General features: G+C 49.1%; 1 pseudogene across 1 annotated transcript in view; it reads right to left on the bottom strand.

The window, feature by feature from the left end:
• Nucleotides 1–21,111, bottom strand: part of LOC311247536 (glutamate receptor ionotropic, kainate 2-like) — an 86,613-nt pseudogene that overhangs the window by 42,558 nt on the left and 22,944 nt on the right. The window lies entirely within an intron of this gene.

Raw genomic sequence — 21,111 nt, forward strand, 5'->3', positions numbered from 1 at the left:
GAGCGGAGCAGAGGCTGACTGTTATCTCCTTTACGTATTGCAGCCTTCTCTTCCACTCTTCTGCTAGACGGTATAGCCTCCCCTCGTATCTCTCTCTCTCTCTCTCCCTCGCCCCCCCCTCCACTCTTGCTCACTGTCTCTCTCTCTCCTCTCTCTCTCTCTCTCTCTCTCTCTCTCTCTCTCTCTCTCTCTCTCTCTCTCTCTCTCTCTCTCTCTCTCTGTCCTTCTCTCACTGCAACAGTCAGTGACATTAGATCGGACTGGATTTATTGTCATTGCAATGCACACGCACAAGTGCGACGGAATGAGGTTTGCACCTAACCAGGGTGCAAGGGCAGTAAAGTGCAGTGGAGTGTACATGTTTAACATGTGTGTCTAAGTATATATGAGGAAGCTAGTGGATATGCTAAGCTAATGTAAGTTCAGTATCAAGGGCGTAGGTGTTGATAGAATAGCCCTGTTTTTCAACGTGTACATAATGTAATATCTGTAGATGACAGCATCTACTCAGATGGATCTATAGATTTTAAAGTAGCTGGCAGCCAGTGTGTGTGTTTGCACGGTAGAGAGTGGGAGCAGCAGGCAGGGCGTTTAGAGATAGGGGCCAAGGTCACCAGCCACAGACACCAGTGCAGCACTGTTTCAGTCGGGTCATCGCTTATAGGTGATGGGGGCAGGGTAGAGAGAGAGGGAGAGACTGAGAGATTTGGGTCGTAGGTGAAACGGAGATGCATTGCGCGGTTGCTATGGGCTGTCAGCCGTTGCTAAGGACTATAGTTGATAGCTGGAGTTCTTCGGTTTGACTCAGGCTAGGAAACGAAGCTGAGATGTATAGACGTGGACAGAGAGACATAGCACTAGCTAGAGGGTGGTGGGAGGGGCCTCCCAGGCCATGAGGGCTACCTTCGGCTAACAGGGAAGGTCTTTGGCTAACGACTATGCCTCAACCACCATCGGACCAATAGCAGAAGAGACGGTAGAGATAATGAATTCAATATATTTTTCAAGGACCTTTTCCGAACTGTTTTCCATCTTGTACAGAGTGTGTTTATGGGAATGAACATAACGTTCCAAGGAAAGGTATCCTGTTTCCAGTGTGGTTTTAATTATTTTGAGACGAATGTATCAACGGGGAAGGAGAGGGGTATCAGTCAGTACGATAAGAAAAAGATAAACACACGCAGAACCTTCACGGAGCCACAGTCTGCCGCACCACGGGTCGACAGCACAGACCGCTGTACCAAGAGAAGTGAACTCACTGCTTTGTAACGTGTCTATGTGTATTTTAAGGGTGAGAGCGAGTTTAACCCATAGCACCGCTACTCACCGTCACTTCACAACATCTGAAGTCCATCACGACTGCGCCTCGCGGTACCAATCACTCTATCTCTCTCTCTCTCTCTCTCTCTCTCTCTCTCTCTCTCTCTCTCTCTCTCTCTCTCTCTCTCTCTCTCTCTCTCTCTCTCTCTCTCTCCCTCTCTCTCCCCTCCCTCTCTCTCTCTCTCTCTCCCTCTCTCCCTTCCTCTCTCCCTCTCTCTCCCCCTCTCTCTCTCTCTCTCTCTCTCTCTCTCTCTCTCTCTCTCTCTCTCTCTCTCTCTCTCTCTCCCCCCCCCTCTATCTCAATATCTCCCCTCCCCCCTCTCTCTCTCTTCCTCCCCCGTCTCTCCTCTGCCACTGAGATCATCTACATCTACACTATAACACACAGCGGTGAAGCTTTAACTGAAAACAAAGCGTGCCCGTCAGTAACCGCATAGCGGCTCTCCTTCTCGGGGGGAAACCGGTGACAAAAAAACGACGAGAACTAATAAATCCTCAACCCCCCGACCCGAATTACTGCAATACTGGCGCGTCTGAATGGCTCAATCATTACAGCTGTTATTAATAACAACAGCGCGTGTGCGGCGGCGAAGCTAGCTGAATCATCAGGGCACTTAGCGCGCGGCACCGGAGAGAGGCCGTCTCTAAACAATGTGTTGAGTGTTAGTGGAGCATGTGATGGGAATGGCGTGGCTGCTGGTGGCGATGGTGGGGTGGATGTGACGCTCTCTCTCTCTCTCTCTCTCTCTCTCTCTCTCTCTCTCTCTCTCTCTCTCTCTCTCTCTCTCTCTCTCTCTCTCTCTCTCTCTCTGATAGGGGGCAGTATTTTCCCATCTGAGCTTTACATCTGAAATTACAATTAGCTTCGTCGGCACTCAAAAAACGACAACGGCATGATAAGACGACAATACACATCGCTGGCACTCAAAGTGTTAAAGAAGACGTGTCCGGCCCATGGGGACATTAACGTGTGTTGTCGGGCCTTACAAATACATTTTATTTGATTTGATTTATGTACTGTGTGTATGTATGTTTGTGTTAACACATATCTTTTGAATGTATTACTGGTATTTTTTAAATATGTGTATTTTTGTATGTTTTGATTTTGCAAAACAGGGGAAGTTCTCGATAAGCCACTCTAGGCTTCTAACTTCTCCTTCACAATATGGTTATTATGTATTTTCTTTGACTAAATTTCAAATCAAATTTATTTGTAAGGCCCGACAAAACACACGTTAATGTCCCCATGGGGCCGGACACGTCTTCTTTAAACAAGTCACGAAGAAACATCACAAACTAGAACAAAACTAAAAACACCATGAAATCCAACATAAAATGTCAAATAAATAAATAAATAAATGCAACACTCCCAGACATACCCCACGCGAAGGTAAGGGAAAACTCACTAAAAACCTAGCAATAGGAAAAAAGCACCACAGGCAGTGTGGAGGAGAGAAACCTTAGAAGGGCCGTTCAAGGGGGGGGGGCTCTCCACACGACGGCGTCACGTGATCTCTGCCTGTAAGCAGGATAAAGGAAAATGGAGTCATGATCAGATGTGCTTGTAGCTCCCGCTAACGGCGGAGCCGGTACCGCTTTATAGCCGGCTCTGAACGGGGTGTAGCAGTGGTCGAGCGTGTTTCCCCCTCTGGTGGAGCAGGCGATATGTGCTGAAAAAAGGATGGCATCACTTTCTTCAGATTTGCCTGGTTGAAATCGCCGGCAATGACCATGGCTGCGTCCGGGTGTTTACTCTGGTGGATGTTGAGTTGTCCCTGTAGCTCCGCCAGGGCCCTGGCGGTGTTCGCTTGGGGAGGGATGTACACCGCAGTCATGATGATCGCGGTAAACTCTCGGGGAAGGTGGAACGGGCGACATTGAATGGAGAGATGTTCCATGTCTGGCGAGCATGAACGGGAGAGTAGCTTGATCTTCTTTGGGCTAACCCAGCCGTTGTTGGTAAGGAGACAGACACCCCCGCCGATGCTCTTCCCGGAGGCTTCTGTACGGTCCGCTCGGAAGACGGTGAAGGAGTCCGAGGGAGAGACGCTGTGGTCCGGAGTCGCTGGTTTCAGCCATGTCTCCGTGAAGCACATGATGTTACAGTCCCTCACCTCTCGCTGGAATCGGACCCTCGCCCCGTAAATCGTCCATCTTACCCTCTGGCGAACGTGCATTCGCCAGAAAGATGGATGGGATCGCCGGACGGTAAGCAGATCTTTTTAACCTTAATCTGATTCCGCCTCTCCTGCCCCTGTGTTTCTTCCTGCCGTCGCCTTTGTCCCGCCTGATCTCCGGTGGCCAATCTTGGCATAAGGTGTCTCTAAACTCCTCTTTAAGTCCGGAGTTTAGGTCAATAAGTGACTGGCGTATGACGTCCCCGCCAGTGTTGTTTCCATAAAAAAAGTAGTAAAAATAAACATAATGACTAAAAGTAAGCACAATCGTTGCGGAGCAAAACCAATGGTGACTAACCTGAGCTGCGCCATAGTACAGACAGCTGTAATAATGATTGAGCCGGGTTGAGGATTTATTAGTTCTTGTCGTTTTTTGTCACCGGTTTCCCCCGAGAAGGAGAGCCCGCTGTGTGGTCACTGAGGCGCTTTGTTCTCAGTTAAAGCTTCACTGCTGTGTGTTATATTGTAGATGTAGATCTCAGTGGCTGAGGAGAGACGGCGACGGAAAGAGGAGAAGAAGAAGAGAGAGAAAGAGAGATGGGGGAGGGGGAGAGAGAGAGGGAGAGAGAGAGAGAGGGAGACAGGGAGAAAAAGAAGGGGAGAGAGAGAGAGAGGCCCTAATCATTTGGCATAAGATATCGATGGCTGGTGCATTTGTTTGGCTATTGTGTCACAAAGTAAATAAACTCCCCTTGAAACAGTGACCGCTGTGTCATTTATGTTTAACCCTTTCACTACCACACTACCAAAGGGTTAACCCTTTCACTGTGCCAATACGGAAGGTTAACCCTTTCACTGCCACACGACAAAGGGTTAACCCCCGTTCACAACCACACTATAGAAGGTTAACCCTTTCACTACCACACTACAGATGTATGACGAATTTAATTTTATTTGCATGTCAGCTCTTTGACTGCCAGAGTGGAGTGGACTTGGACTCGGACTAGGGTAATGGGGACTCGACTCCGGCTCTTCGTTGGTGACTCGGACTTGGACTCGGACTCGAACACTGGGGACTGGAGACTCGACTCGGACTCGAGATTTAGTGACTCGACTACAACAGTGAGGAGAGGAACTCACGTGTGCATGTGACTCCTGGGATAAATCCCCATTTGTAGCACGTCATATATATATTTATTATTACCATGTGTATGTATATATATCTATCTATCCACATCTCCACATACCTGCATATAATCCTTTTTTACATATCCGTAGATACTATATCTACTGTATATCTGTACATATCCCTTCAGATTACCGGACGACTGCTCTACCTCCTGAGCCACCCTCTGTCCCCCACTCTGTCCGGGCAATCACACTAAAACTGCACCACTAACAACCTAGCCATGGGGCATGAGATAGGCCTGTTGGTCTGCATGTGAAACCATGGGGCATCAGATCAGATAGGCATGTTGGTCTGCATGTGAAACCATGGGGCATCAGATCAGATAGGCATGTTGGTCTGCATGTGAAACCATGGGGCATCAGATCAGATAGGCATGTTGGTCTGCATGTGAAACCATGGGGCATCAGATCAGATAGGCATGTTGGTCTGCATGTGAAACCATGGGGCATCAGATCAGATAGGCATGTTGGTCTGCATGTGAAACCATGGGGCATCAGATCAGATAGGCATGTTGGTCTGCATGTGAAACCATGGGGCATCAGATCAGATAGGCATGTTGGTCTGCATGTTAGTCTGCATGTTAGTCTGCATGTTGGTCTGCATGTTGGTCTGCATGTGAAACCATGGGGCATCAGATCAGATAGGCATGTTAGTCTGCATGTTAGTCTGCATGTTAGTCTGCATGTGAGTCTGTATGTTAGTCTGCATGTTAGTCTGCATGTTAGTCTGCATGTGAGTCTGTATGTGTGCGGAGTGTGTAGATGTATCTTGTGCAGGTCGCTACAATATAACTCTTCTATATACCTACTTATACACCTGCATATAACACTGTATGATAGTGTCTACAATACTGCTGTATATACTGTATATATATTTGCAGCGAAATGATGTTTGGACGTTTCAATCATGTTTAAAAAAAATGCTTCTCCCCAGGTTTTGTTGTGTTGCCGCAGCGAAGCATCGCTCTCCGACGCCGCACGGAGAAAAGGGAGCGCGGTGCAGAAAGTGACCTGGATCTGACTAAATGGATGCCAAGGCGGGTGTCACACAGCCTCCCCGGGTCGTTTGTGTCTCTGTCTGAAAGAGGTCGTCATCATCGCTATTGAAACCAGACAGCAAACATGGCAAATGGATGGTAAATGGACTGCTACATTTATACAGAGCTTTTATCCAAAGCGCTTTACAACCTACGCCTCGCATTCATTCCACCCATTCACTCACACATTCGCACACCGACGGCGGAGACGACCGCGCGGCGAGGTGCCGGCCTGCTCATCATCATCGGGAGCACATCGGGGGGTTAAGCATCTTGCCTGGAGGACACGTCAACAATACGCTGCCGGCAGGACGGAGTGGGAGTCGAACCGGGAACCTTACAATTACCGGACGACCACTCTGCCTCCTGAGCCACTGAACAGCAGTACTGTGACTCCTCTTCATCATTATTACTACAACTCTGTACGTACATCTGATTAGCACTACAATCGGTAATACTGGTTTATATATTGTATACCCAGTTTAATCACCTGTACATTGTATATTACTGTTGCACTTTACTGTTATTGTTGTGAAGGGCCAGATTAAACCGAATATATATATTTATTATATATATATATTTAATTGTATTTGTATATTATCTAATATTCCTTGATATCCCTTGTATATTCCTTGTACAATATGCATTGAATATCCATTCTAGCCTACTGAACATCCCATAATAGTCTCCATTCTACTATTGGTCGAGACCTTGGTGCCAGGCTGCCATACCCCCCAGACCCAGTTCAAACGTACCGCTCAACATGTACGAACAAGTCCTAGTTCCGCGTAGGAATCTGGCTACCGCACCACTAATGGGACTATTTGTTCATAGTGCGTATATATACTGCGCTACTAAAGTAGGACTTCCTTTTCAGTCCAGTTTCTTACCCTCCAATAGAGTCACAGACGTAAAGCCTCCCCGCGACGCCACGTGTGGGAGTAAGGCCAAGTTCGCCTACCATCGGTATTGAGACATCGTGTATATTAATATTTGAATAGTCATATTTGGCACTATATCGTCGAGTTGGACGTAGTCTATTAAGCTAATAATAGTCTGTTAATATATAGTGCTTCGTGCGGTGAGAATACTACCGTAGTCAGCACCCCATCGTTTCGGGCAGAGAACTGGCTGCTTATCCAGGATGATCGACCCCATGTGAGATTGCACCCGAGGAGCCCCAGAGCCGACGAGCGAGTGGACCTGTATACCGGATTATTCTACCGACGACAGCCCGCCTTCCCAGGCACGGATTATGCTTTGTATACGTTGATTATTCCATGGATAAAGACCCCCGACACTGCCGTGTGTTGGAACCCCCCCCCCTGGAGAGGACGCAAGGTGAGGAGACGCTCTGCAAGACGAGGTCGCTTCACGTCTCTCCCCCGTGGACCGGAGAGAGCCGGCTCACAGAGAGTCCACCTGCTTTCATCTGTGGTCCAAGGATCGCCGGCGCATTGAACGGCACTACAGTGGGTTCACCTGGGATACCCTTGGCCGGATGAGGCAACCGGACTCTACCCCCCCCCCCCTTCCTACTCCTGTCGGCTTACAAGCGACCGGATTAACCCCCCCTAGTGTATCCAGTCTATAATCATTAAAGTATCATTGCTGTTATTCCTTAACTATTCCAGGTCGTATATGTACCACCTGCGCCTTCAGAGATTGGACATTCTCTATTGATATACCGACGAATACTCTTGCCATAAAAGTGCATACTAATTCCCATTCATAAATGTGATTGATTTGATTAAGTGCTTGCTCTACACACCATCGCTGTGTAGAAATAAAGACCTATTTCTAATTCGTACATTTGTGTTGGATCCGTTTCATCTACGTGACAGTGTTCATCATAATATATTTATGCCGAGTACTGGGTGGCCGAATATTAAGTACAAAGGTAGTGGTAGTAAGTATCATATCTAGTAATACAGTCAGGGAATTGTACCCCTCAGTTACAATTGGTCCTTCGAGCCGGATGGTAATTAGTGTAGTATTAATATAGTGTTATTAATATTGAAATGGCCTATGATGAACACTCCACGAAACGATCCTCCTAACCAACGCCCGCAGCGCGAACGACGGCTCCCTCAGTACTTAGAGGCTTACGCTGTCAGTCAACAACCTAGTCTTCTACTAACAGTAAACGCGGTAAAACTAGAAAGTAAAAGTATGTCTAACCCCAACGCCCAGACTACCCCGACCATAGAGGCCCCTACGGGTTCTAATGTAACTGACCAAGTTCACGGTGGGGACCAGTGGGAACCAGACATGACTTCACACCCCGCCAGTACTGAAGAAGTAGTCCCCGATGAGTCCCGGGAGGAATACAACGCTACCGAGACAGAACTCGGCACGGAAGAAGACGGGGAGAGCACCGTGGAGATAGAGCTCCAAGGCTCCGCAAGGAGTACCCCGAGGGAAGGCTCCCCTATACAACCGCCTTCTCCCAGCGAGGCAGAGAGGACCCTACAGCAGGCCTTCCTCATCAGCCTGAACGCCGCTGCTGAACGCGACCGACTGCAGATCCAGCAGCGGAGCGAAGAAGAGCATATACGTCTAGAAATAAGACGCATTCAGAGGGAAGAGAATGTGGCCCGAGACCGAGCAGACAGCCAGCGAGCAGCTGCTGGTGCTCTACGGGACGCAGAGCGCGACAGACAGCAAGCGCAACTAATAGAACAGCTGATCAGACGGACAACACCCTCTCCCTCCGCCAGAGGCTCCAGGAACTCGTCTAGACACACCTCCAGGGCGGCATCCCCTAGCCGAGTAAACAACCCTGAACTTGACCAACAGACGAGGTCTATACCCCCCACAGACCACCTCCCCCCACCGGTCCAAGCGAGACCTAGCAACCGGGAAGGAGCAGCATATCCTGTGGAGAGGCTAAACCAGAGACTACAAGCACTGGATGACCTAACTGAAGACGAAGAGGAAGAGGAGGAGAACCACGCCCGACGACAGCACAGTACTCTACCGGACCAGGAGGTCCGGTACAGCCCAGGCTATACTCCCGCGGAGCTGCGCTACAGACCCCCGACTCTATACCCGGGTGAGCACGACGCACGACCCGCACCGAGGAACAGCACCTGGACAAGCGGGCCATGGTACACTGCCGGTACCAGCCCATACCAAGGAGCGGGAGGAGACTCGCCTAGGAGGCCTCTCCCCCAACGCTCGCCGATGTATCCACAGTCAGCGTCATACATTGGCACGCCTATGGTACCCGACTTCACCCAAGAGAACCGGGCCCAGTATACAGAACTCCCCATGTGTCTGGAGACCATGTTGGCGGATGTATTGGATGAACGCCACAAATACGCCATCCTACTGAAGCACTTAAAGGTACCCCGCGCACATAATATAGCGCTCGCCTACGCGACTTCCACCACCCCATACACAGCAGCGCTGGTAGCATTGGACCAGAGGTATGGGCGCATATGGGATTACGTGATCCAGGAGATCCGACACATCGACCGCTTACCCCCAGCAATAGACAATCGAGCACTGGACGACCTGTCCATCAGAGTGCAGTCCCTGGTAGGGATGTTGGGAGCGCAGAGAGAGAAGGGGAGGCATGAACTTTACGCCAACTCAAATGTGGAAAGGATCTTGGAGAAGCTGCCGCCCGCTCGACAGGAGCGTTTTAGGCGGCAGAGAGACCACCGAGACCCGAATGGCCCCGAACCGAACCTCCTCGATCTAGCAGACTTCCTGGCGAGAGAAGTCAGCAGCCTACGGCTAGATACATTCGGACGGAGCACCCCTGGCTCCAGAGAAGGAACCAGACGACTAAATGATGGAAGAAGATCGGTGACTGTGATGCACCAATCGGAGTCAGTACCGAGCAGCAGGAGCCACAGTACCCCCTCCAGAACGGAGAAGTGGAAGATAGTGTGCCCCTACTGTGAGAAAGAACACTGGCTAGCGCAATGTGACTCCTTCCCCAAGCTGAACGCGGAGGAAGCAAGTCAATGGATAAAGTCCAACAAGTGCTGTTTTCGCTGTGCGCGCTCACACATGGCAGCCGAATGCCGCTTAAAGAAAAGGTGCACCAAGTGCGATGGAGCCCATCTGGACATACTTCACGACAGTAACAGACGGCGCCCTTCACCCGCACCATCCAGCAGCAAAGCGAGCGTCATGTACATCGATCCCGCCAGCAGCAGTGGAGCCCGAGTACTCCTAAAAGTAGTGCGTGTGACACTAAGCTACCAGAATAAAGTCCTGGACACTTACGCCGTCCTCGATGACGGGTCAGAGAAGACCCTTCTGCTCGCCTCCGCTGCGGCCCAGCTAGAACTGCGGGGAAGCGAAACCCAAATGACAATTCGGACAATAAGACGAGATTTGAAGACGATAAAGGGCGAGAATGTCTCATTCTCTATCGCAGCAAGCGGCCAGCCTGAGCGACGGTACCAGATTACAGACGCTTTCACCAGCCAAGAAATAGGACTGTCGCGGTACACATACCCCGTCGCCAAGCTGATTGAGAAATATGCACATCTGCGCAAGTTACCGATCCCGCTCATAGACAATGCTATGCCGACCCTGTTGATAGGCTCCGACCATGCAGACCTCATTGTCCCGATAGACCGGGTTCATACCGGACCCCGGGGCTGTCCTGCAGCAGTCGAGACCCGTTTGGGATGGACTCTCCAAGGCCCGCTCGCCAAATCTCTCAACCGAAGTACAGCCACTAGATGTCTCCACTCCCGAGTCACGGAGGGAGAAACCGCACTCCTGCAACACGTAGAACGGCTATGGACCTTGGAACAAATGCCCTTTAAGAACGGAAGGAAAGACATTCGCTCTAAAGATGACATTTACGCCATTCACCTCCTCGAGACAGGGACCAAGAGAGTCCCGGTCAACGGCGTGTTGAGATACGCCACGCCACTCCTGCGGCGAGAAGGAATGCCTACTTTCCACGCCAAGACAGACGCCACAGAACGGTACCTGCTGAACACGGAGCGGCGCTTAGCCAAGAACCCCGCCCAAGAGAGTGTATACCGCGCTGAGATTGAGAAGCTCATCACAGCGGGACACGTCACAAAGATGGACATTAAAGAGGCTGACCAGACCACTGAATCGTGGTACGTGCCTCACCACAAGGTCCATCACAACGGTAAAGACCGCATAGTATTTAACTGCAGCTACCAGATCGGATCCCAAAATCTGAATAAAGAGTTACTGCCCGGTCCCACACTCGGCCCCTCCCTACTCGGCGTTCTACTCCGCTTCCGCCAGGAAAAGGTGGCCATCAGCGGGGACATTAAAGGAATGTTCCTGCAGGTGAGATTAGTAGAGGAGGACAAGCCCCTGTTACGGTTCCTATGGAGAGAGAAGCCAGGAGATGAGCACCCAGCCATCTACCAATGGGAAGTCCTCCCCTTCGGAACGACGTGCAGCCCCTGCTGTGCTACATTTGCACTACAGAAACATGTAGCAGAGGACCCAGCAGCGGACGAAGAGGTCCGACACAGCGTAAAGATCAGCTTCTACGTAGACAACTGTCTACAAAGCCTTTCAACCCAGGAAGAAGCCGAGGCTCTCCTGATTAAACTCCGCGCCTCATTGATCAAAGGCGGCTTTGATCTCAGGCAGTGGGCCAGCAGCGATCCGCAAGTACTGCGCAGCCTCTCCTCCGAGGACAAGGCAGCCAGCAGCGAGACCTGGATGGCTACAATCCCGGGAGAAGCCCAGGAGATGACCCTGGGATTGGTGTGGCGATTCAAAACAGATTCGCTTCACTACAGACACAAGCCCCTGACTACGGAGCAGGGAAGGCCGGCGGCGGCGCCGACCACCAGACGGAGTGTGTACACAACACTCGCCCGACAATATGACCCGCTAGGATGTATTCTACCGTACACCACCAGGGCAAAAATGATTGTACGAGCATTGTGGGACAAGGACCAGGGCTGGGACGACCCCATTCCCGCACACCTTGCATCCACCTGGAGAGAGTGGGAGATGGAGCTCCACTCACTCCCAGGCGTTAATATGCGCCGAAGCTACTTCCCACCCACGGTGAGGCCAGAGACATGTAAAATGGACTTACACGTCTTCAGTGACGCCTCAGAGGTCGCATACGGATCAGTAGCCTACTTGCGGGCCCAAGAAAAGGGGGGAGAGATCTACACAGCATTTGTCCTCGCCCGCTCGAGAATAGCCCCACGCAAGCAACAATCTATCCCACGTCTAGAGCTCTGCACAGCCCTAGCCGGAGCGCACCTAGCCACGCTCATCCAACGTGAGCTCACCATACCGGTGTCTAGAACAATCCTGTGGTCAGATTCCACGACAGTACTCGCCTGGATCAAATCGGACTCATGCAAGTACAAAGTCTTCGTGGGAGTCAGAGTCACCGAGATTCAAGACTTAACCGAAGAGTTAACCGGAGAAACAGAGTGGCGCTACGTTGATACAAAACAGAACCCAGCTGACGTCATCACCCGGGGGATGCCCCTGGATGACCTCACCCGTCGCAATGTCTACAGTGACGGCCCAGCATTCCTAAAGCTCCCGGAAGGAGAGTGGCCCACGCCTATCCCGAGGGAAGCCAGTCAGGAGGAGGCTGAGAATAAGAACCCTGTGTTCTGTGGATTGAGCACTGTTATCTCCGCAGACCCCAACACACTCCTGATGGGGCGGCTAGATCCCGCGTTACCCCAGACAATGTACCGGCCTGAAGAAGCGAACGGCCGACGAATGTGGAGGTACAGCCAAGTATTAGCCGACAAGTTTTGGAGCAGTTTCCTACTGCACTACCTACCGTCTCTACAGACCCGCCAGAAGTGGGTAAAGGAGAGAGACAATTTGACAGAAGGAACAGTCGTCATGATTATTGATCAATCACTGCCCAGAGCTATGTGGCCGGCCGGCCGCGTAAGCAAAGTGATCACCGGTGCCGACGGCAAGGTCCGAGCAGCTGAAGTGCTTGTCCAGGGTCGCACTTACACCCGTCCCGTGGCGAGGCTCATAGAACTGCCCCGACTCCCAGACACAATCGATGATGACCATGACCCTATAACCCTATGACTTTGTGAAGTTGACTGACCCCTACAGCAAACCCTTATGTGTAAATAGACAACGCGATTAATCTGTCTCTGCTTAACTGATTAGGTCTGGGACCAATCAGGGGGTGGCTGTTGTGAAGGGCCAGATTAAACCGAATATATATATTTATTATATATATATATTTCATTGTATTTGTATATTCTCTAATATTCCTTGATATCCCTTGTATATTCCTTGTACAATATGCATTGAATATCCATTCTAGCCTACTGAACATCCCATAATAGTCTCCATTCTACTATTGGTCGAGACCTTGGTGCCAGGCTGCCATACCCCCCAGACCCAGTTCAAACGTACCGCTCAACATGTACGAACAAGTCCTAGTTCCGCGTAGGAATCTGGCTACCGCACCACTAATGGGACTATTTGTTCATAGTGCGTATATATACTGCGCTACTAAAGTAGGACTTCCTTTTCAGTCCAGTTTCTTACCCTCCAATAGAGTCACAGACGTAAAGCCTCCCCGCGACGCCACGTGTGGGAGTAAGGCCAAGTTCGCCTACCATCGGTATTGAGACATCGTGTATATTAATATTTGAATAGTCATATTTGGCACTATATCGTCGAGTTGGACGTAGTCTATTAAGCTAATAATAGTCTGTTAATATATAGTGCTTCGTGCGGTGAGAATACTACCGTAGTCAGCACCCCATCGTTTCGGGCAGAGAACTGGCTGCTTATCCAGGATGATCGACCCCATGTGAGATTGCACCCGAGGAGCCCCAGAGCCGACGAGCGAGTGGACCTGTATACCGGATTATTCTACCGACGACAGCCCGCCTTCCCAGGCACGGATTATGCTTTGTATACGTTGATTATTCCATGGATAAAGACCCCCGACACTGCCGTGTGTTGGAACCCCCCCTCTGGAGAGGACGCAAGGTGAGGAGACGCTCTGCAAGACGAGGTCGCTTCACGTCTCTCCCCCGTGGACCGGAGAGAGCCGGCTCACAGAGAGTCCACCTGCTTTCATCTGTGGTCCAAGGATCGCCGGCGCATTGAACGGCACTACAGTGGGTTCACCTGGGATACCCTTGGCCGGATGAGGCAGCCGGACTCTACCCCCCCCCCCTTCCTACTCCTGTCGGCTTACAAGCGACCGGATTAACCCCCCCTAGTGTATCCAGTCTATAATCATTAAAGTATCATTGCTGTTATTCCTTAACTATTCCAGGTCGTATATGTACCACCTGCGCCTTCAGAGATTGGACATTCTCTATTGATATACCGACGAATACTCTTGCCATAAAAGTGCATACTAATTCCCATTCATAAATGTGATTGATTTGATTAAGTGCTTGCTCTACACACCATCGCTGTGTAGAAATAAAGACCTATTTCTAATTTGTACATTTGTGTTGGATCCGTTTCATCTACGTGACAGTGTTCATCATAATATATTTATGCCGAGTACTGGGTGGCCGAATATTAAGTACAAAGGTAGTGGTAGTAAGTATCATATCTAGTAATACAGTCAGGGAATTGTACCCCTCAGTTACAGTTATATTTGCACTCTGGTTGGATGCCACACTTCTTTTAGTTGTACTGTACTTGTGCTGTATAATGACAATACATTTGAATCTAATCTAATCTAATCTAATCTAATCTAATCTAATCTAATCTAATCTAAAAGATCGCTAAGGAAATGCTGGCAGACTAGGATATAGGGTGTAGAGTTTAACCCTTTCACTACCACACTACCAAAAGGGTTAACCCTTTTACTGCGACAATACAGAAGGTTAACCCTTTCACTGCCACACGACAAAAGGGTTAACCGTTTCACAACCACACTACAGAAGGTTAACCCTTTCACTACCACACTACAGACGGTGGTTCTGTAGTGTGGTAGTGAAAGGGTTAACCTGCTGTAGTGTGGTAGTGAAAGGGTTAAAGTAGATCTCTAGAACCAGTGTTTCCTTGCACGGCTGCTGCCTCTCCCCCTCATGACCTCATCAACCCCCCCCCCCCCCCCCGGTGGCGGCGGCCATGTTGTGCCGCATGGACGCGGTGCCCGCGGCTACAGCGAGAGCTATGACACCGAGAGCTGCTGCCGGCTCTCCCTCTCCCAGGCGTCGCCCCCCCCCCCCCCCCCCGTTACAAAGTCGAGCCGTTTCGCGGTCGTGGGGCATTAGGGTTATGGATTTTTTTGCTTGTTTGCTCCGCGCTTTCGTGGAGAAACAGGACAATGAGAGGCTGTTTTCCCCCATTCCCTTCGTGTCCCATTCTGGAGACGCAGACACAGAACAGCAGGCAGGGAGGGAGGGGGCACGGGAGGTGGGGGGGGGGGGTATGGTGACCCTGAGAGAATTATGTGGTTATTATAGATGTTCTAGTACACTGACTTTTCCAATATGTTGGACAATATGCTTCCCCACACAGACGGGAGAGGGGACCCCTGTGCATCGTTCCTGGTGAAGTACACCATCAGCCAGAGCCGTTTCCAAAGATCCCAACCAATCAGATCCGTCTCCCCCGTTGCACCCTGGGTAGCCAATGATCACTGTTGTCTTTTACCCATTATTATTTCGCCCAGTGTTAAAAGAACACGCCAACATTTTGGGAAATTGGCTTTTTGTCTTCTCCAGAGAGAGACAAGAAGATAGATACCAGTCTCCTCTCTGTGCGTTCAGTAGAAAAGCTATCTGGCTGCACGTTAGCCTAGCTTAGCACAATGAATGGAAGCGGACATGACCGGTTAGCCGTTCGGGGGAGAGGTGTTAGTTGGACAATGCCTAGGCTAACCGGTCATGTCCGCTTCCATTCATTGTGCTAAGCTAGGCTAACGTGCAGCCAGATAGCTTTTCTCCTGAACGCACAGAGAGGAGACTGGTATCTATCTTCTGGTCTCTCTCTGGAGAAGACGGTAAGCTGATTTCCCAAAATGTTGGTGTGTTCCTTAAAAAAAAAGAAAACACAGACAATAAGAAGAGGAAGCTGGTCGCTGGAGCCCGGGATCTCGTGTCCCATCTCCCGGACGCGTGTATGCTTTTACCAACCCAGTTGTGTTTCCGGGTTCGCGTTTTGCGCTCTGATTGGCCACTGACCTACATGCGTACGCCCCCCCTCGCTATCGCCTTTGGGGCGTGAGATATGAAGACAGATTTAACTGGGTATAGGAAGGCAGTAATAATAAACACATCGAAACAGCTATTACCAGACAATTACAACAGCAGTGGTGCCTGCTTCAAATGTCACGTATTATAGGCTATAAGCCCGTGTAGATCTATTAGGAATAATAAACATCGCCACGCTCTAGCAAAACATGACACAATGTGATCCTAACTCCGATAGAGCGGCTGGTCGCAGAGACGCGAGTTGAACGAACACATCGGGAGGAGAATGAATGAATGAATGAACCTGATGATGTAAACAAGACAAAAGTCTTTCTCTGGTCTGCATCCCCTTAACAATTGTGTGTATTGAGCTGTACTGTATTGTACCCATTCTGAAATCTGTTAAATAAAGTTTTCATTCATTCATTCATTCTCCTCCCGATGTGTTCGTTCAACTCGCGTCTCTGCGACCAGCCGCTCTATCGGAGATAGGATCACATTGTGTCATGTTTTGCTAGAGGGTGGCGATGTTTATTATTCCGAATAGATCTACACGGGCTTATAGTTAGGGGGTTAAGATAAGATAAGATAAGATATTCCTTTATTGATCCCCTTGGGGACATTCAGGCATCATAGCAGCATGGGGGAAGGGGGGGGGGGGGGGGGTACAGGTAGTAGAAGACATGATCGATATCGTAAAATTATCGTACAGTGGATAAGTAAAAATAAAAATAGAATAAGAAATAAGCAGTGTAAACAATATAACAATATAATTGACTCTGGACATGCGCATATGGGCAAGTAGGCAGTGTAAAAAGGTCAAGGTGCAAGATGAGGGTATGTATGCCCTCTCTAATTATATTTGCCCTACAATAAATATAGTTACAATATATATACAGTATAATCTAATCATCTCAAATCTAATATATATATAATAAAAAAATGCTAAATAAAATGCTAAATATATGCTCTGATGAAGTAGTATACAGTAAACACATAAGGTGCAGTATGCATAAGGGGTATGTAGCCGTGATATACATTTTTTTTATTATTTTATTATTATTAAGTAGGGATGTCCGATATTACCGTGTTTTTACATTTATATACCCTTTATTTACCCAGGCAAGCAAATAAGAACAAATTATAATTGTATTTATTGTCAAAGTATGCATAATGTTGTGTTAATTACACAACAAGAGATATGTAATGTTAATTACCTGAAATTATTCAGTTTTTGGGGGGGGGGGGGGACCCTGCATATATCGGTATCGGTTGCTATCGGTATCGGAAATTAAGAGTTGGACAATATTGGTATATCGGTATCGGTAAAAAAAAGCCAATATCGAGCATCCCTATTATTAAGTGTGTCTTAGTCAAGGACACTTCGACACACTTCCCGGGAGGAGCGGGAATCGAACCGGGAACCTCTGGATTACCAGACGACTGTACTGTCGTCCCTAGGAAGAAGGAAGCTGGCAGCAGGATCTCGTTTTTCCCCGTCTCCCAGACAGGAAATCAAGTGGGTATCAACCCCATAAGGAACCAGCGACGTCCACTTTACACATTAATTAACAGGGTGTTAGGATCAGGGACAATCAATAACCTCCCTAAAGCTGACTGCAGGGCAAGCCTCCCCCCACACACACACACACGCACACACACACACACACACACACACACACACACACACACACACACACACGCACGCACACACACACACAGTGTATTGACTCATTGAAAAGCCAACATAATCTTTAAGTCAATGCGATCCATCTCACAACAACAGGGCCTTAAAATGAATTAACGGCGTCATATAGCAGCAGCCGTTAAATCCGTCTCACCCCCCCGAACATCCCCTAAGCGTTTCTCTTTTACAGCTCTGTTTGTTTGTCGACAATACTTTTCTTCCGTTCCGTTTCCTGCCCGTCTATACGGTGTAGCAGAGGGTATTTTACGTGTGTACATTATTGTGAGTACCCCAGTTGCTATTGCATGTACATATTTGTGCTTCATTACACGTATATGTACGGTATGTACTTACCAACTGTTTTGCCTGTTTTATAGCAACACTACTATCACCGACATGTCTGGGAGTGTTGCATTTATTTAATTGACATTTTATTTTGGATTTCATGTTGTTTTTTTTGTTTTGTTCTTGATTCATTGTGATGTTTCTTCTTGACTTGTTTAAAGAAGACGTGTTCCGGCCCACGGGGACATTAACGTGGTGTGTTGTCGGGCCTTACAAATAAATCTGATTTGATTTACTTATATACTGCTTTTGTCCTGAGCGTAGCACGGTCGGTGCGGTGGACCGGACCGTGCCCACGCCTGCGCCTCGGTGTCTGTTGCCCGCGGGCGGAGAGGGGGAGGCCTGGCAGCGCGTCGGCAGGCTGGCACCCACTCTGACCCCTGACCCCTGGGCATATGGCACATGTAGCCGGCCTGCTGGGCCGTTTGCTGCCCGCTGTTCTGACACAATGGCTCTCTAGCGGTAAGCAGGGGTTTGGCGTGGGGGGGGGGGGGGGGGGGGGGGGGGGGGGGCAGGTATGCGATATTGTTCACCTATATAAAAGATAAGGGACTGCATTTATATAACAGCTTTTATGTCCAAAATGCTTTGCAACTTGTTCCTCACATTCACCCGTTCACTCACCCGTTCACTCACACGTTCACACACCGACGGCGGAGGCGACCACGCAAAGGGGCCGACCTGCTCATCGGGAGCAGTTAGGGGTTAAGTGTCTTTGACCGAGGACACTTCGAGACACTGCCCGGGAGGAGCGGGAATCAAATCGGGAACCTTGCGATGAGCAGACGACCGCTCTACTCTACTACTCTACTACTGAGTGTAGTGCTAATCAGATGTAATAATAATGGATTGGATTTATATAGCGCTCTTCTCTGACTGACTGTTGCTCTGACTCAGAGCGCTTCACAGAGTCCATTATTCGTTCATACACAGTCATACCGGTGGTGGTAAGCTACAATTGCAGCCAGAGCTGCCCTGAGGCAGACTCACGGAAGCATGGCGAATAATCAACGCCTACGGCCCCTCCGACCACCACCAACATTCATTCACATGCACACACATTCATACAAGGCAAGTAGGTTAAGTGTCTTGCCCAAGGACACAACGGCAATGGGATGGACATGGGCTTGAGCGGGATTCGAACCACCAACCCTTCGATCATTGGACGCCCCGCTCTACCCCTGAGCCACGCCGCCCCATGTACAGAGTTGTAGTACAATATGTACAGAGATACAGGTATAAAGACAGTATGGTAGTGGCCAGTATGACTTTTTATTACCATAGTGTCTTTATACCTGTATCACTGTACATATTAATACTACAACTCTGTACATACATCTGATTGGCACTATTACTCAGTAGTACTAATTTGTATATTTTGTACCCAATTTAATCACCTGTACATTGTATATTACTGTTGCACTTTACTGTTACATTTACACTCTGGCTGGACTCCAAACTTATTTCCGTGGTACTGTACTTGTGCTGGATAATGTCAATACATTTTAATCTAATCTAATCTAATCTAATGATCGCTAAAGAAATGCTGGCAGACTAGGATAGGGTGTAGAGTTTAAAGTAGAACTTGTGTTTCCTTGTACAGCAGCTGCCTCTCCCTCATGACCTCATCAAACTCCCCAGTGGCGGCCATGTTGTGCCGTATGGAAGCGGTGGCCGGCTCCTGTGAGCCGCTGTCGGACCGTGATAAACAGGAAAAGGGGATCGTGTTTTAGCCGTAGGCCTGCGGCTGAGCGAGGAAAGGTTGTCGGGGATATTTCTGGTTCGTTCCCACACCTGTATTCCCTTCCACACACAGAACAAAGACAGGCCCTTCAGACCCGACAGAAGCAAGAGAGACAGGCGGCTCCAGCTCGACAAAGATAACGACCTCGGTTTGACATCGGGAACATTGCGTTACGTGTTTTTCTTTAGCTTAGCTGTTCATAACTGTTCCTCTTGTCCATGTCTTGCTATTAGTTCAAGTTCAAGTTCCTTTTATTGCCACACGGCCAGGCCGGTGGAATTCATACACGGTGCAGGTGGTAGCTATGCGACAATACACCACATAAAAGACACAACGGAACAATACAGTACAGAAATACACCACCTAAAACATACACGACGGAACAGTACAGTACAAACATCAGGTGCAACGTAACCAAAAAACCAGAGAACATAACAAGCATGGGGTGAGGATTAGGAGGGAGCAGCTGTATGGCCTTGGGGAAGAAACTGTGGTTAAACCTCACAGTTCGACTGCCCAGTGACCTGGACCTCCTGCCAGAGGGGAGGCGTTGGAATAGGTGAGCTATGGGTGCAGAGGGTCACAGATGATTGTGTTTGCGCGTGTGATGGTATGGTGTTTGTGTATGGAGTCCAGTGTGGGGAGTTTGCAGTTGATAATTTTGGATACCCTTTTTATGACCCTGTCCAGTCTATGTAGTGTGTGTTTGGGTGTGTTGCCGTACCACACAGTGGTGGATAAAGACAGAATGTTTTGGATTATGGCTGTGTAGAATTGGACCGTTAAATTCTTCCTGACCTTGTATTTCCCGAGTTGTCTGAGGTGAAATAGTCTCTGATTGGCTGTTTTGAGTAGATGGGTGGTGTGATGGTCCCAGCTCAGCTTATTGTTGATGTGTGTTCCTAGGAATTTGAATGTGTCTGTGGCAGAAATGGGTCGGTTGATCATGAGCATGGGTGTTTTAGTGGGTATGTTTTTCCTGAAGTCAATGATTATTTCAATTGTCTTGCTTTCATTAAGTATGAGATTATGTTCACTGCACCACGTTAATGTCTTCTCCACCTCTGACCGGTAGTCATCCTCCTTGTTGTTGGAGATCAGCCCTATGATGGTAGTGTCGTCCGCATATTTCAGCATCTTGACTGAGGGGGGTGCTGATCAGAGGTTATTGGTGTAAAGGGAGAAAAGCCACAGGGATAGAACACACCCCTGTGGTACCCCGATGTTGGTGGTCAGAGGGAGAGAGGTGAGGTTGTTGTAGCGGACTACTTGGTTGCGGCCGTCCAGTGTGTCCAGCAGCCAGAAACAGAAGGAGGGGGCAATGTTCATGTTGGCCAGGGTTTGGAACAGTTTGAGGGGATTGATGGTGTTGAAGGCGCTGCTAACTGTTTTTGGTCTCCAGATGCTGGAGGGTGCAGTGCAGTGCCAGGTTGACTGCATCGTCAGTAGACCGGTTTGAGCGATAGGCGAATTGTAGGGGGTTCAACAGGGGGGATGTGAGTGTTTTGAGAAATTACAGGACTATACGTTCCAG

Source organism: Notolepis coatsorum, assembly GCF_963971535.1.
Source record: "Notolepis coatsorum genome assembly, contig: SCAFFOLD_516, whole genome shotgun sequence".
Classification (NCBI taxonomy): Eukaryota; Metazoa; Chordata; class Actinopteri; order Aulopiformes; family Paralepididae; genus Notolepis; species Notolepis coatsorum.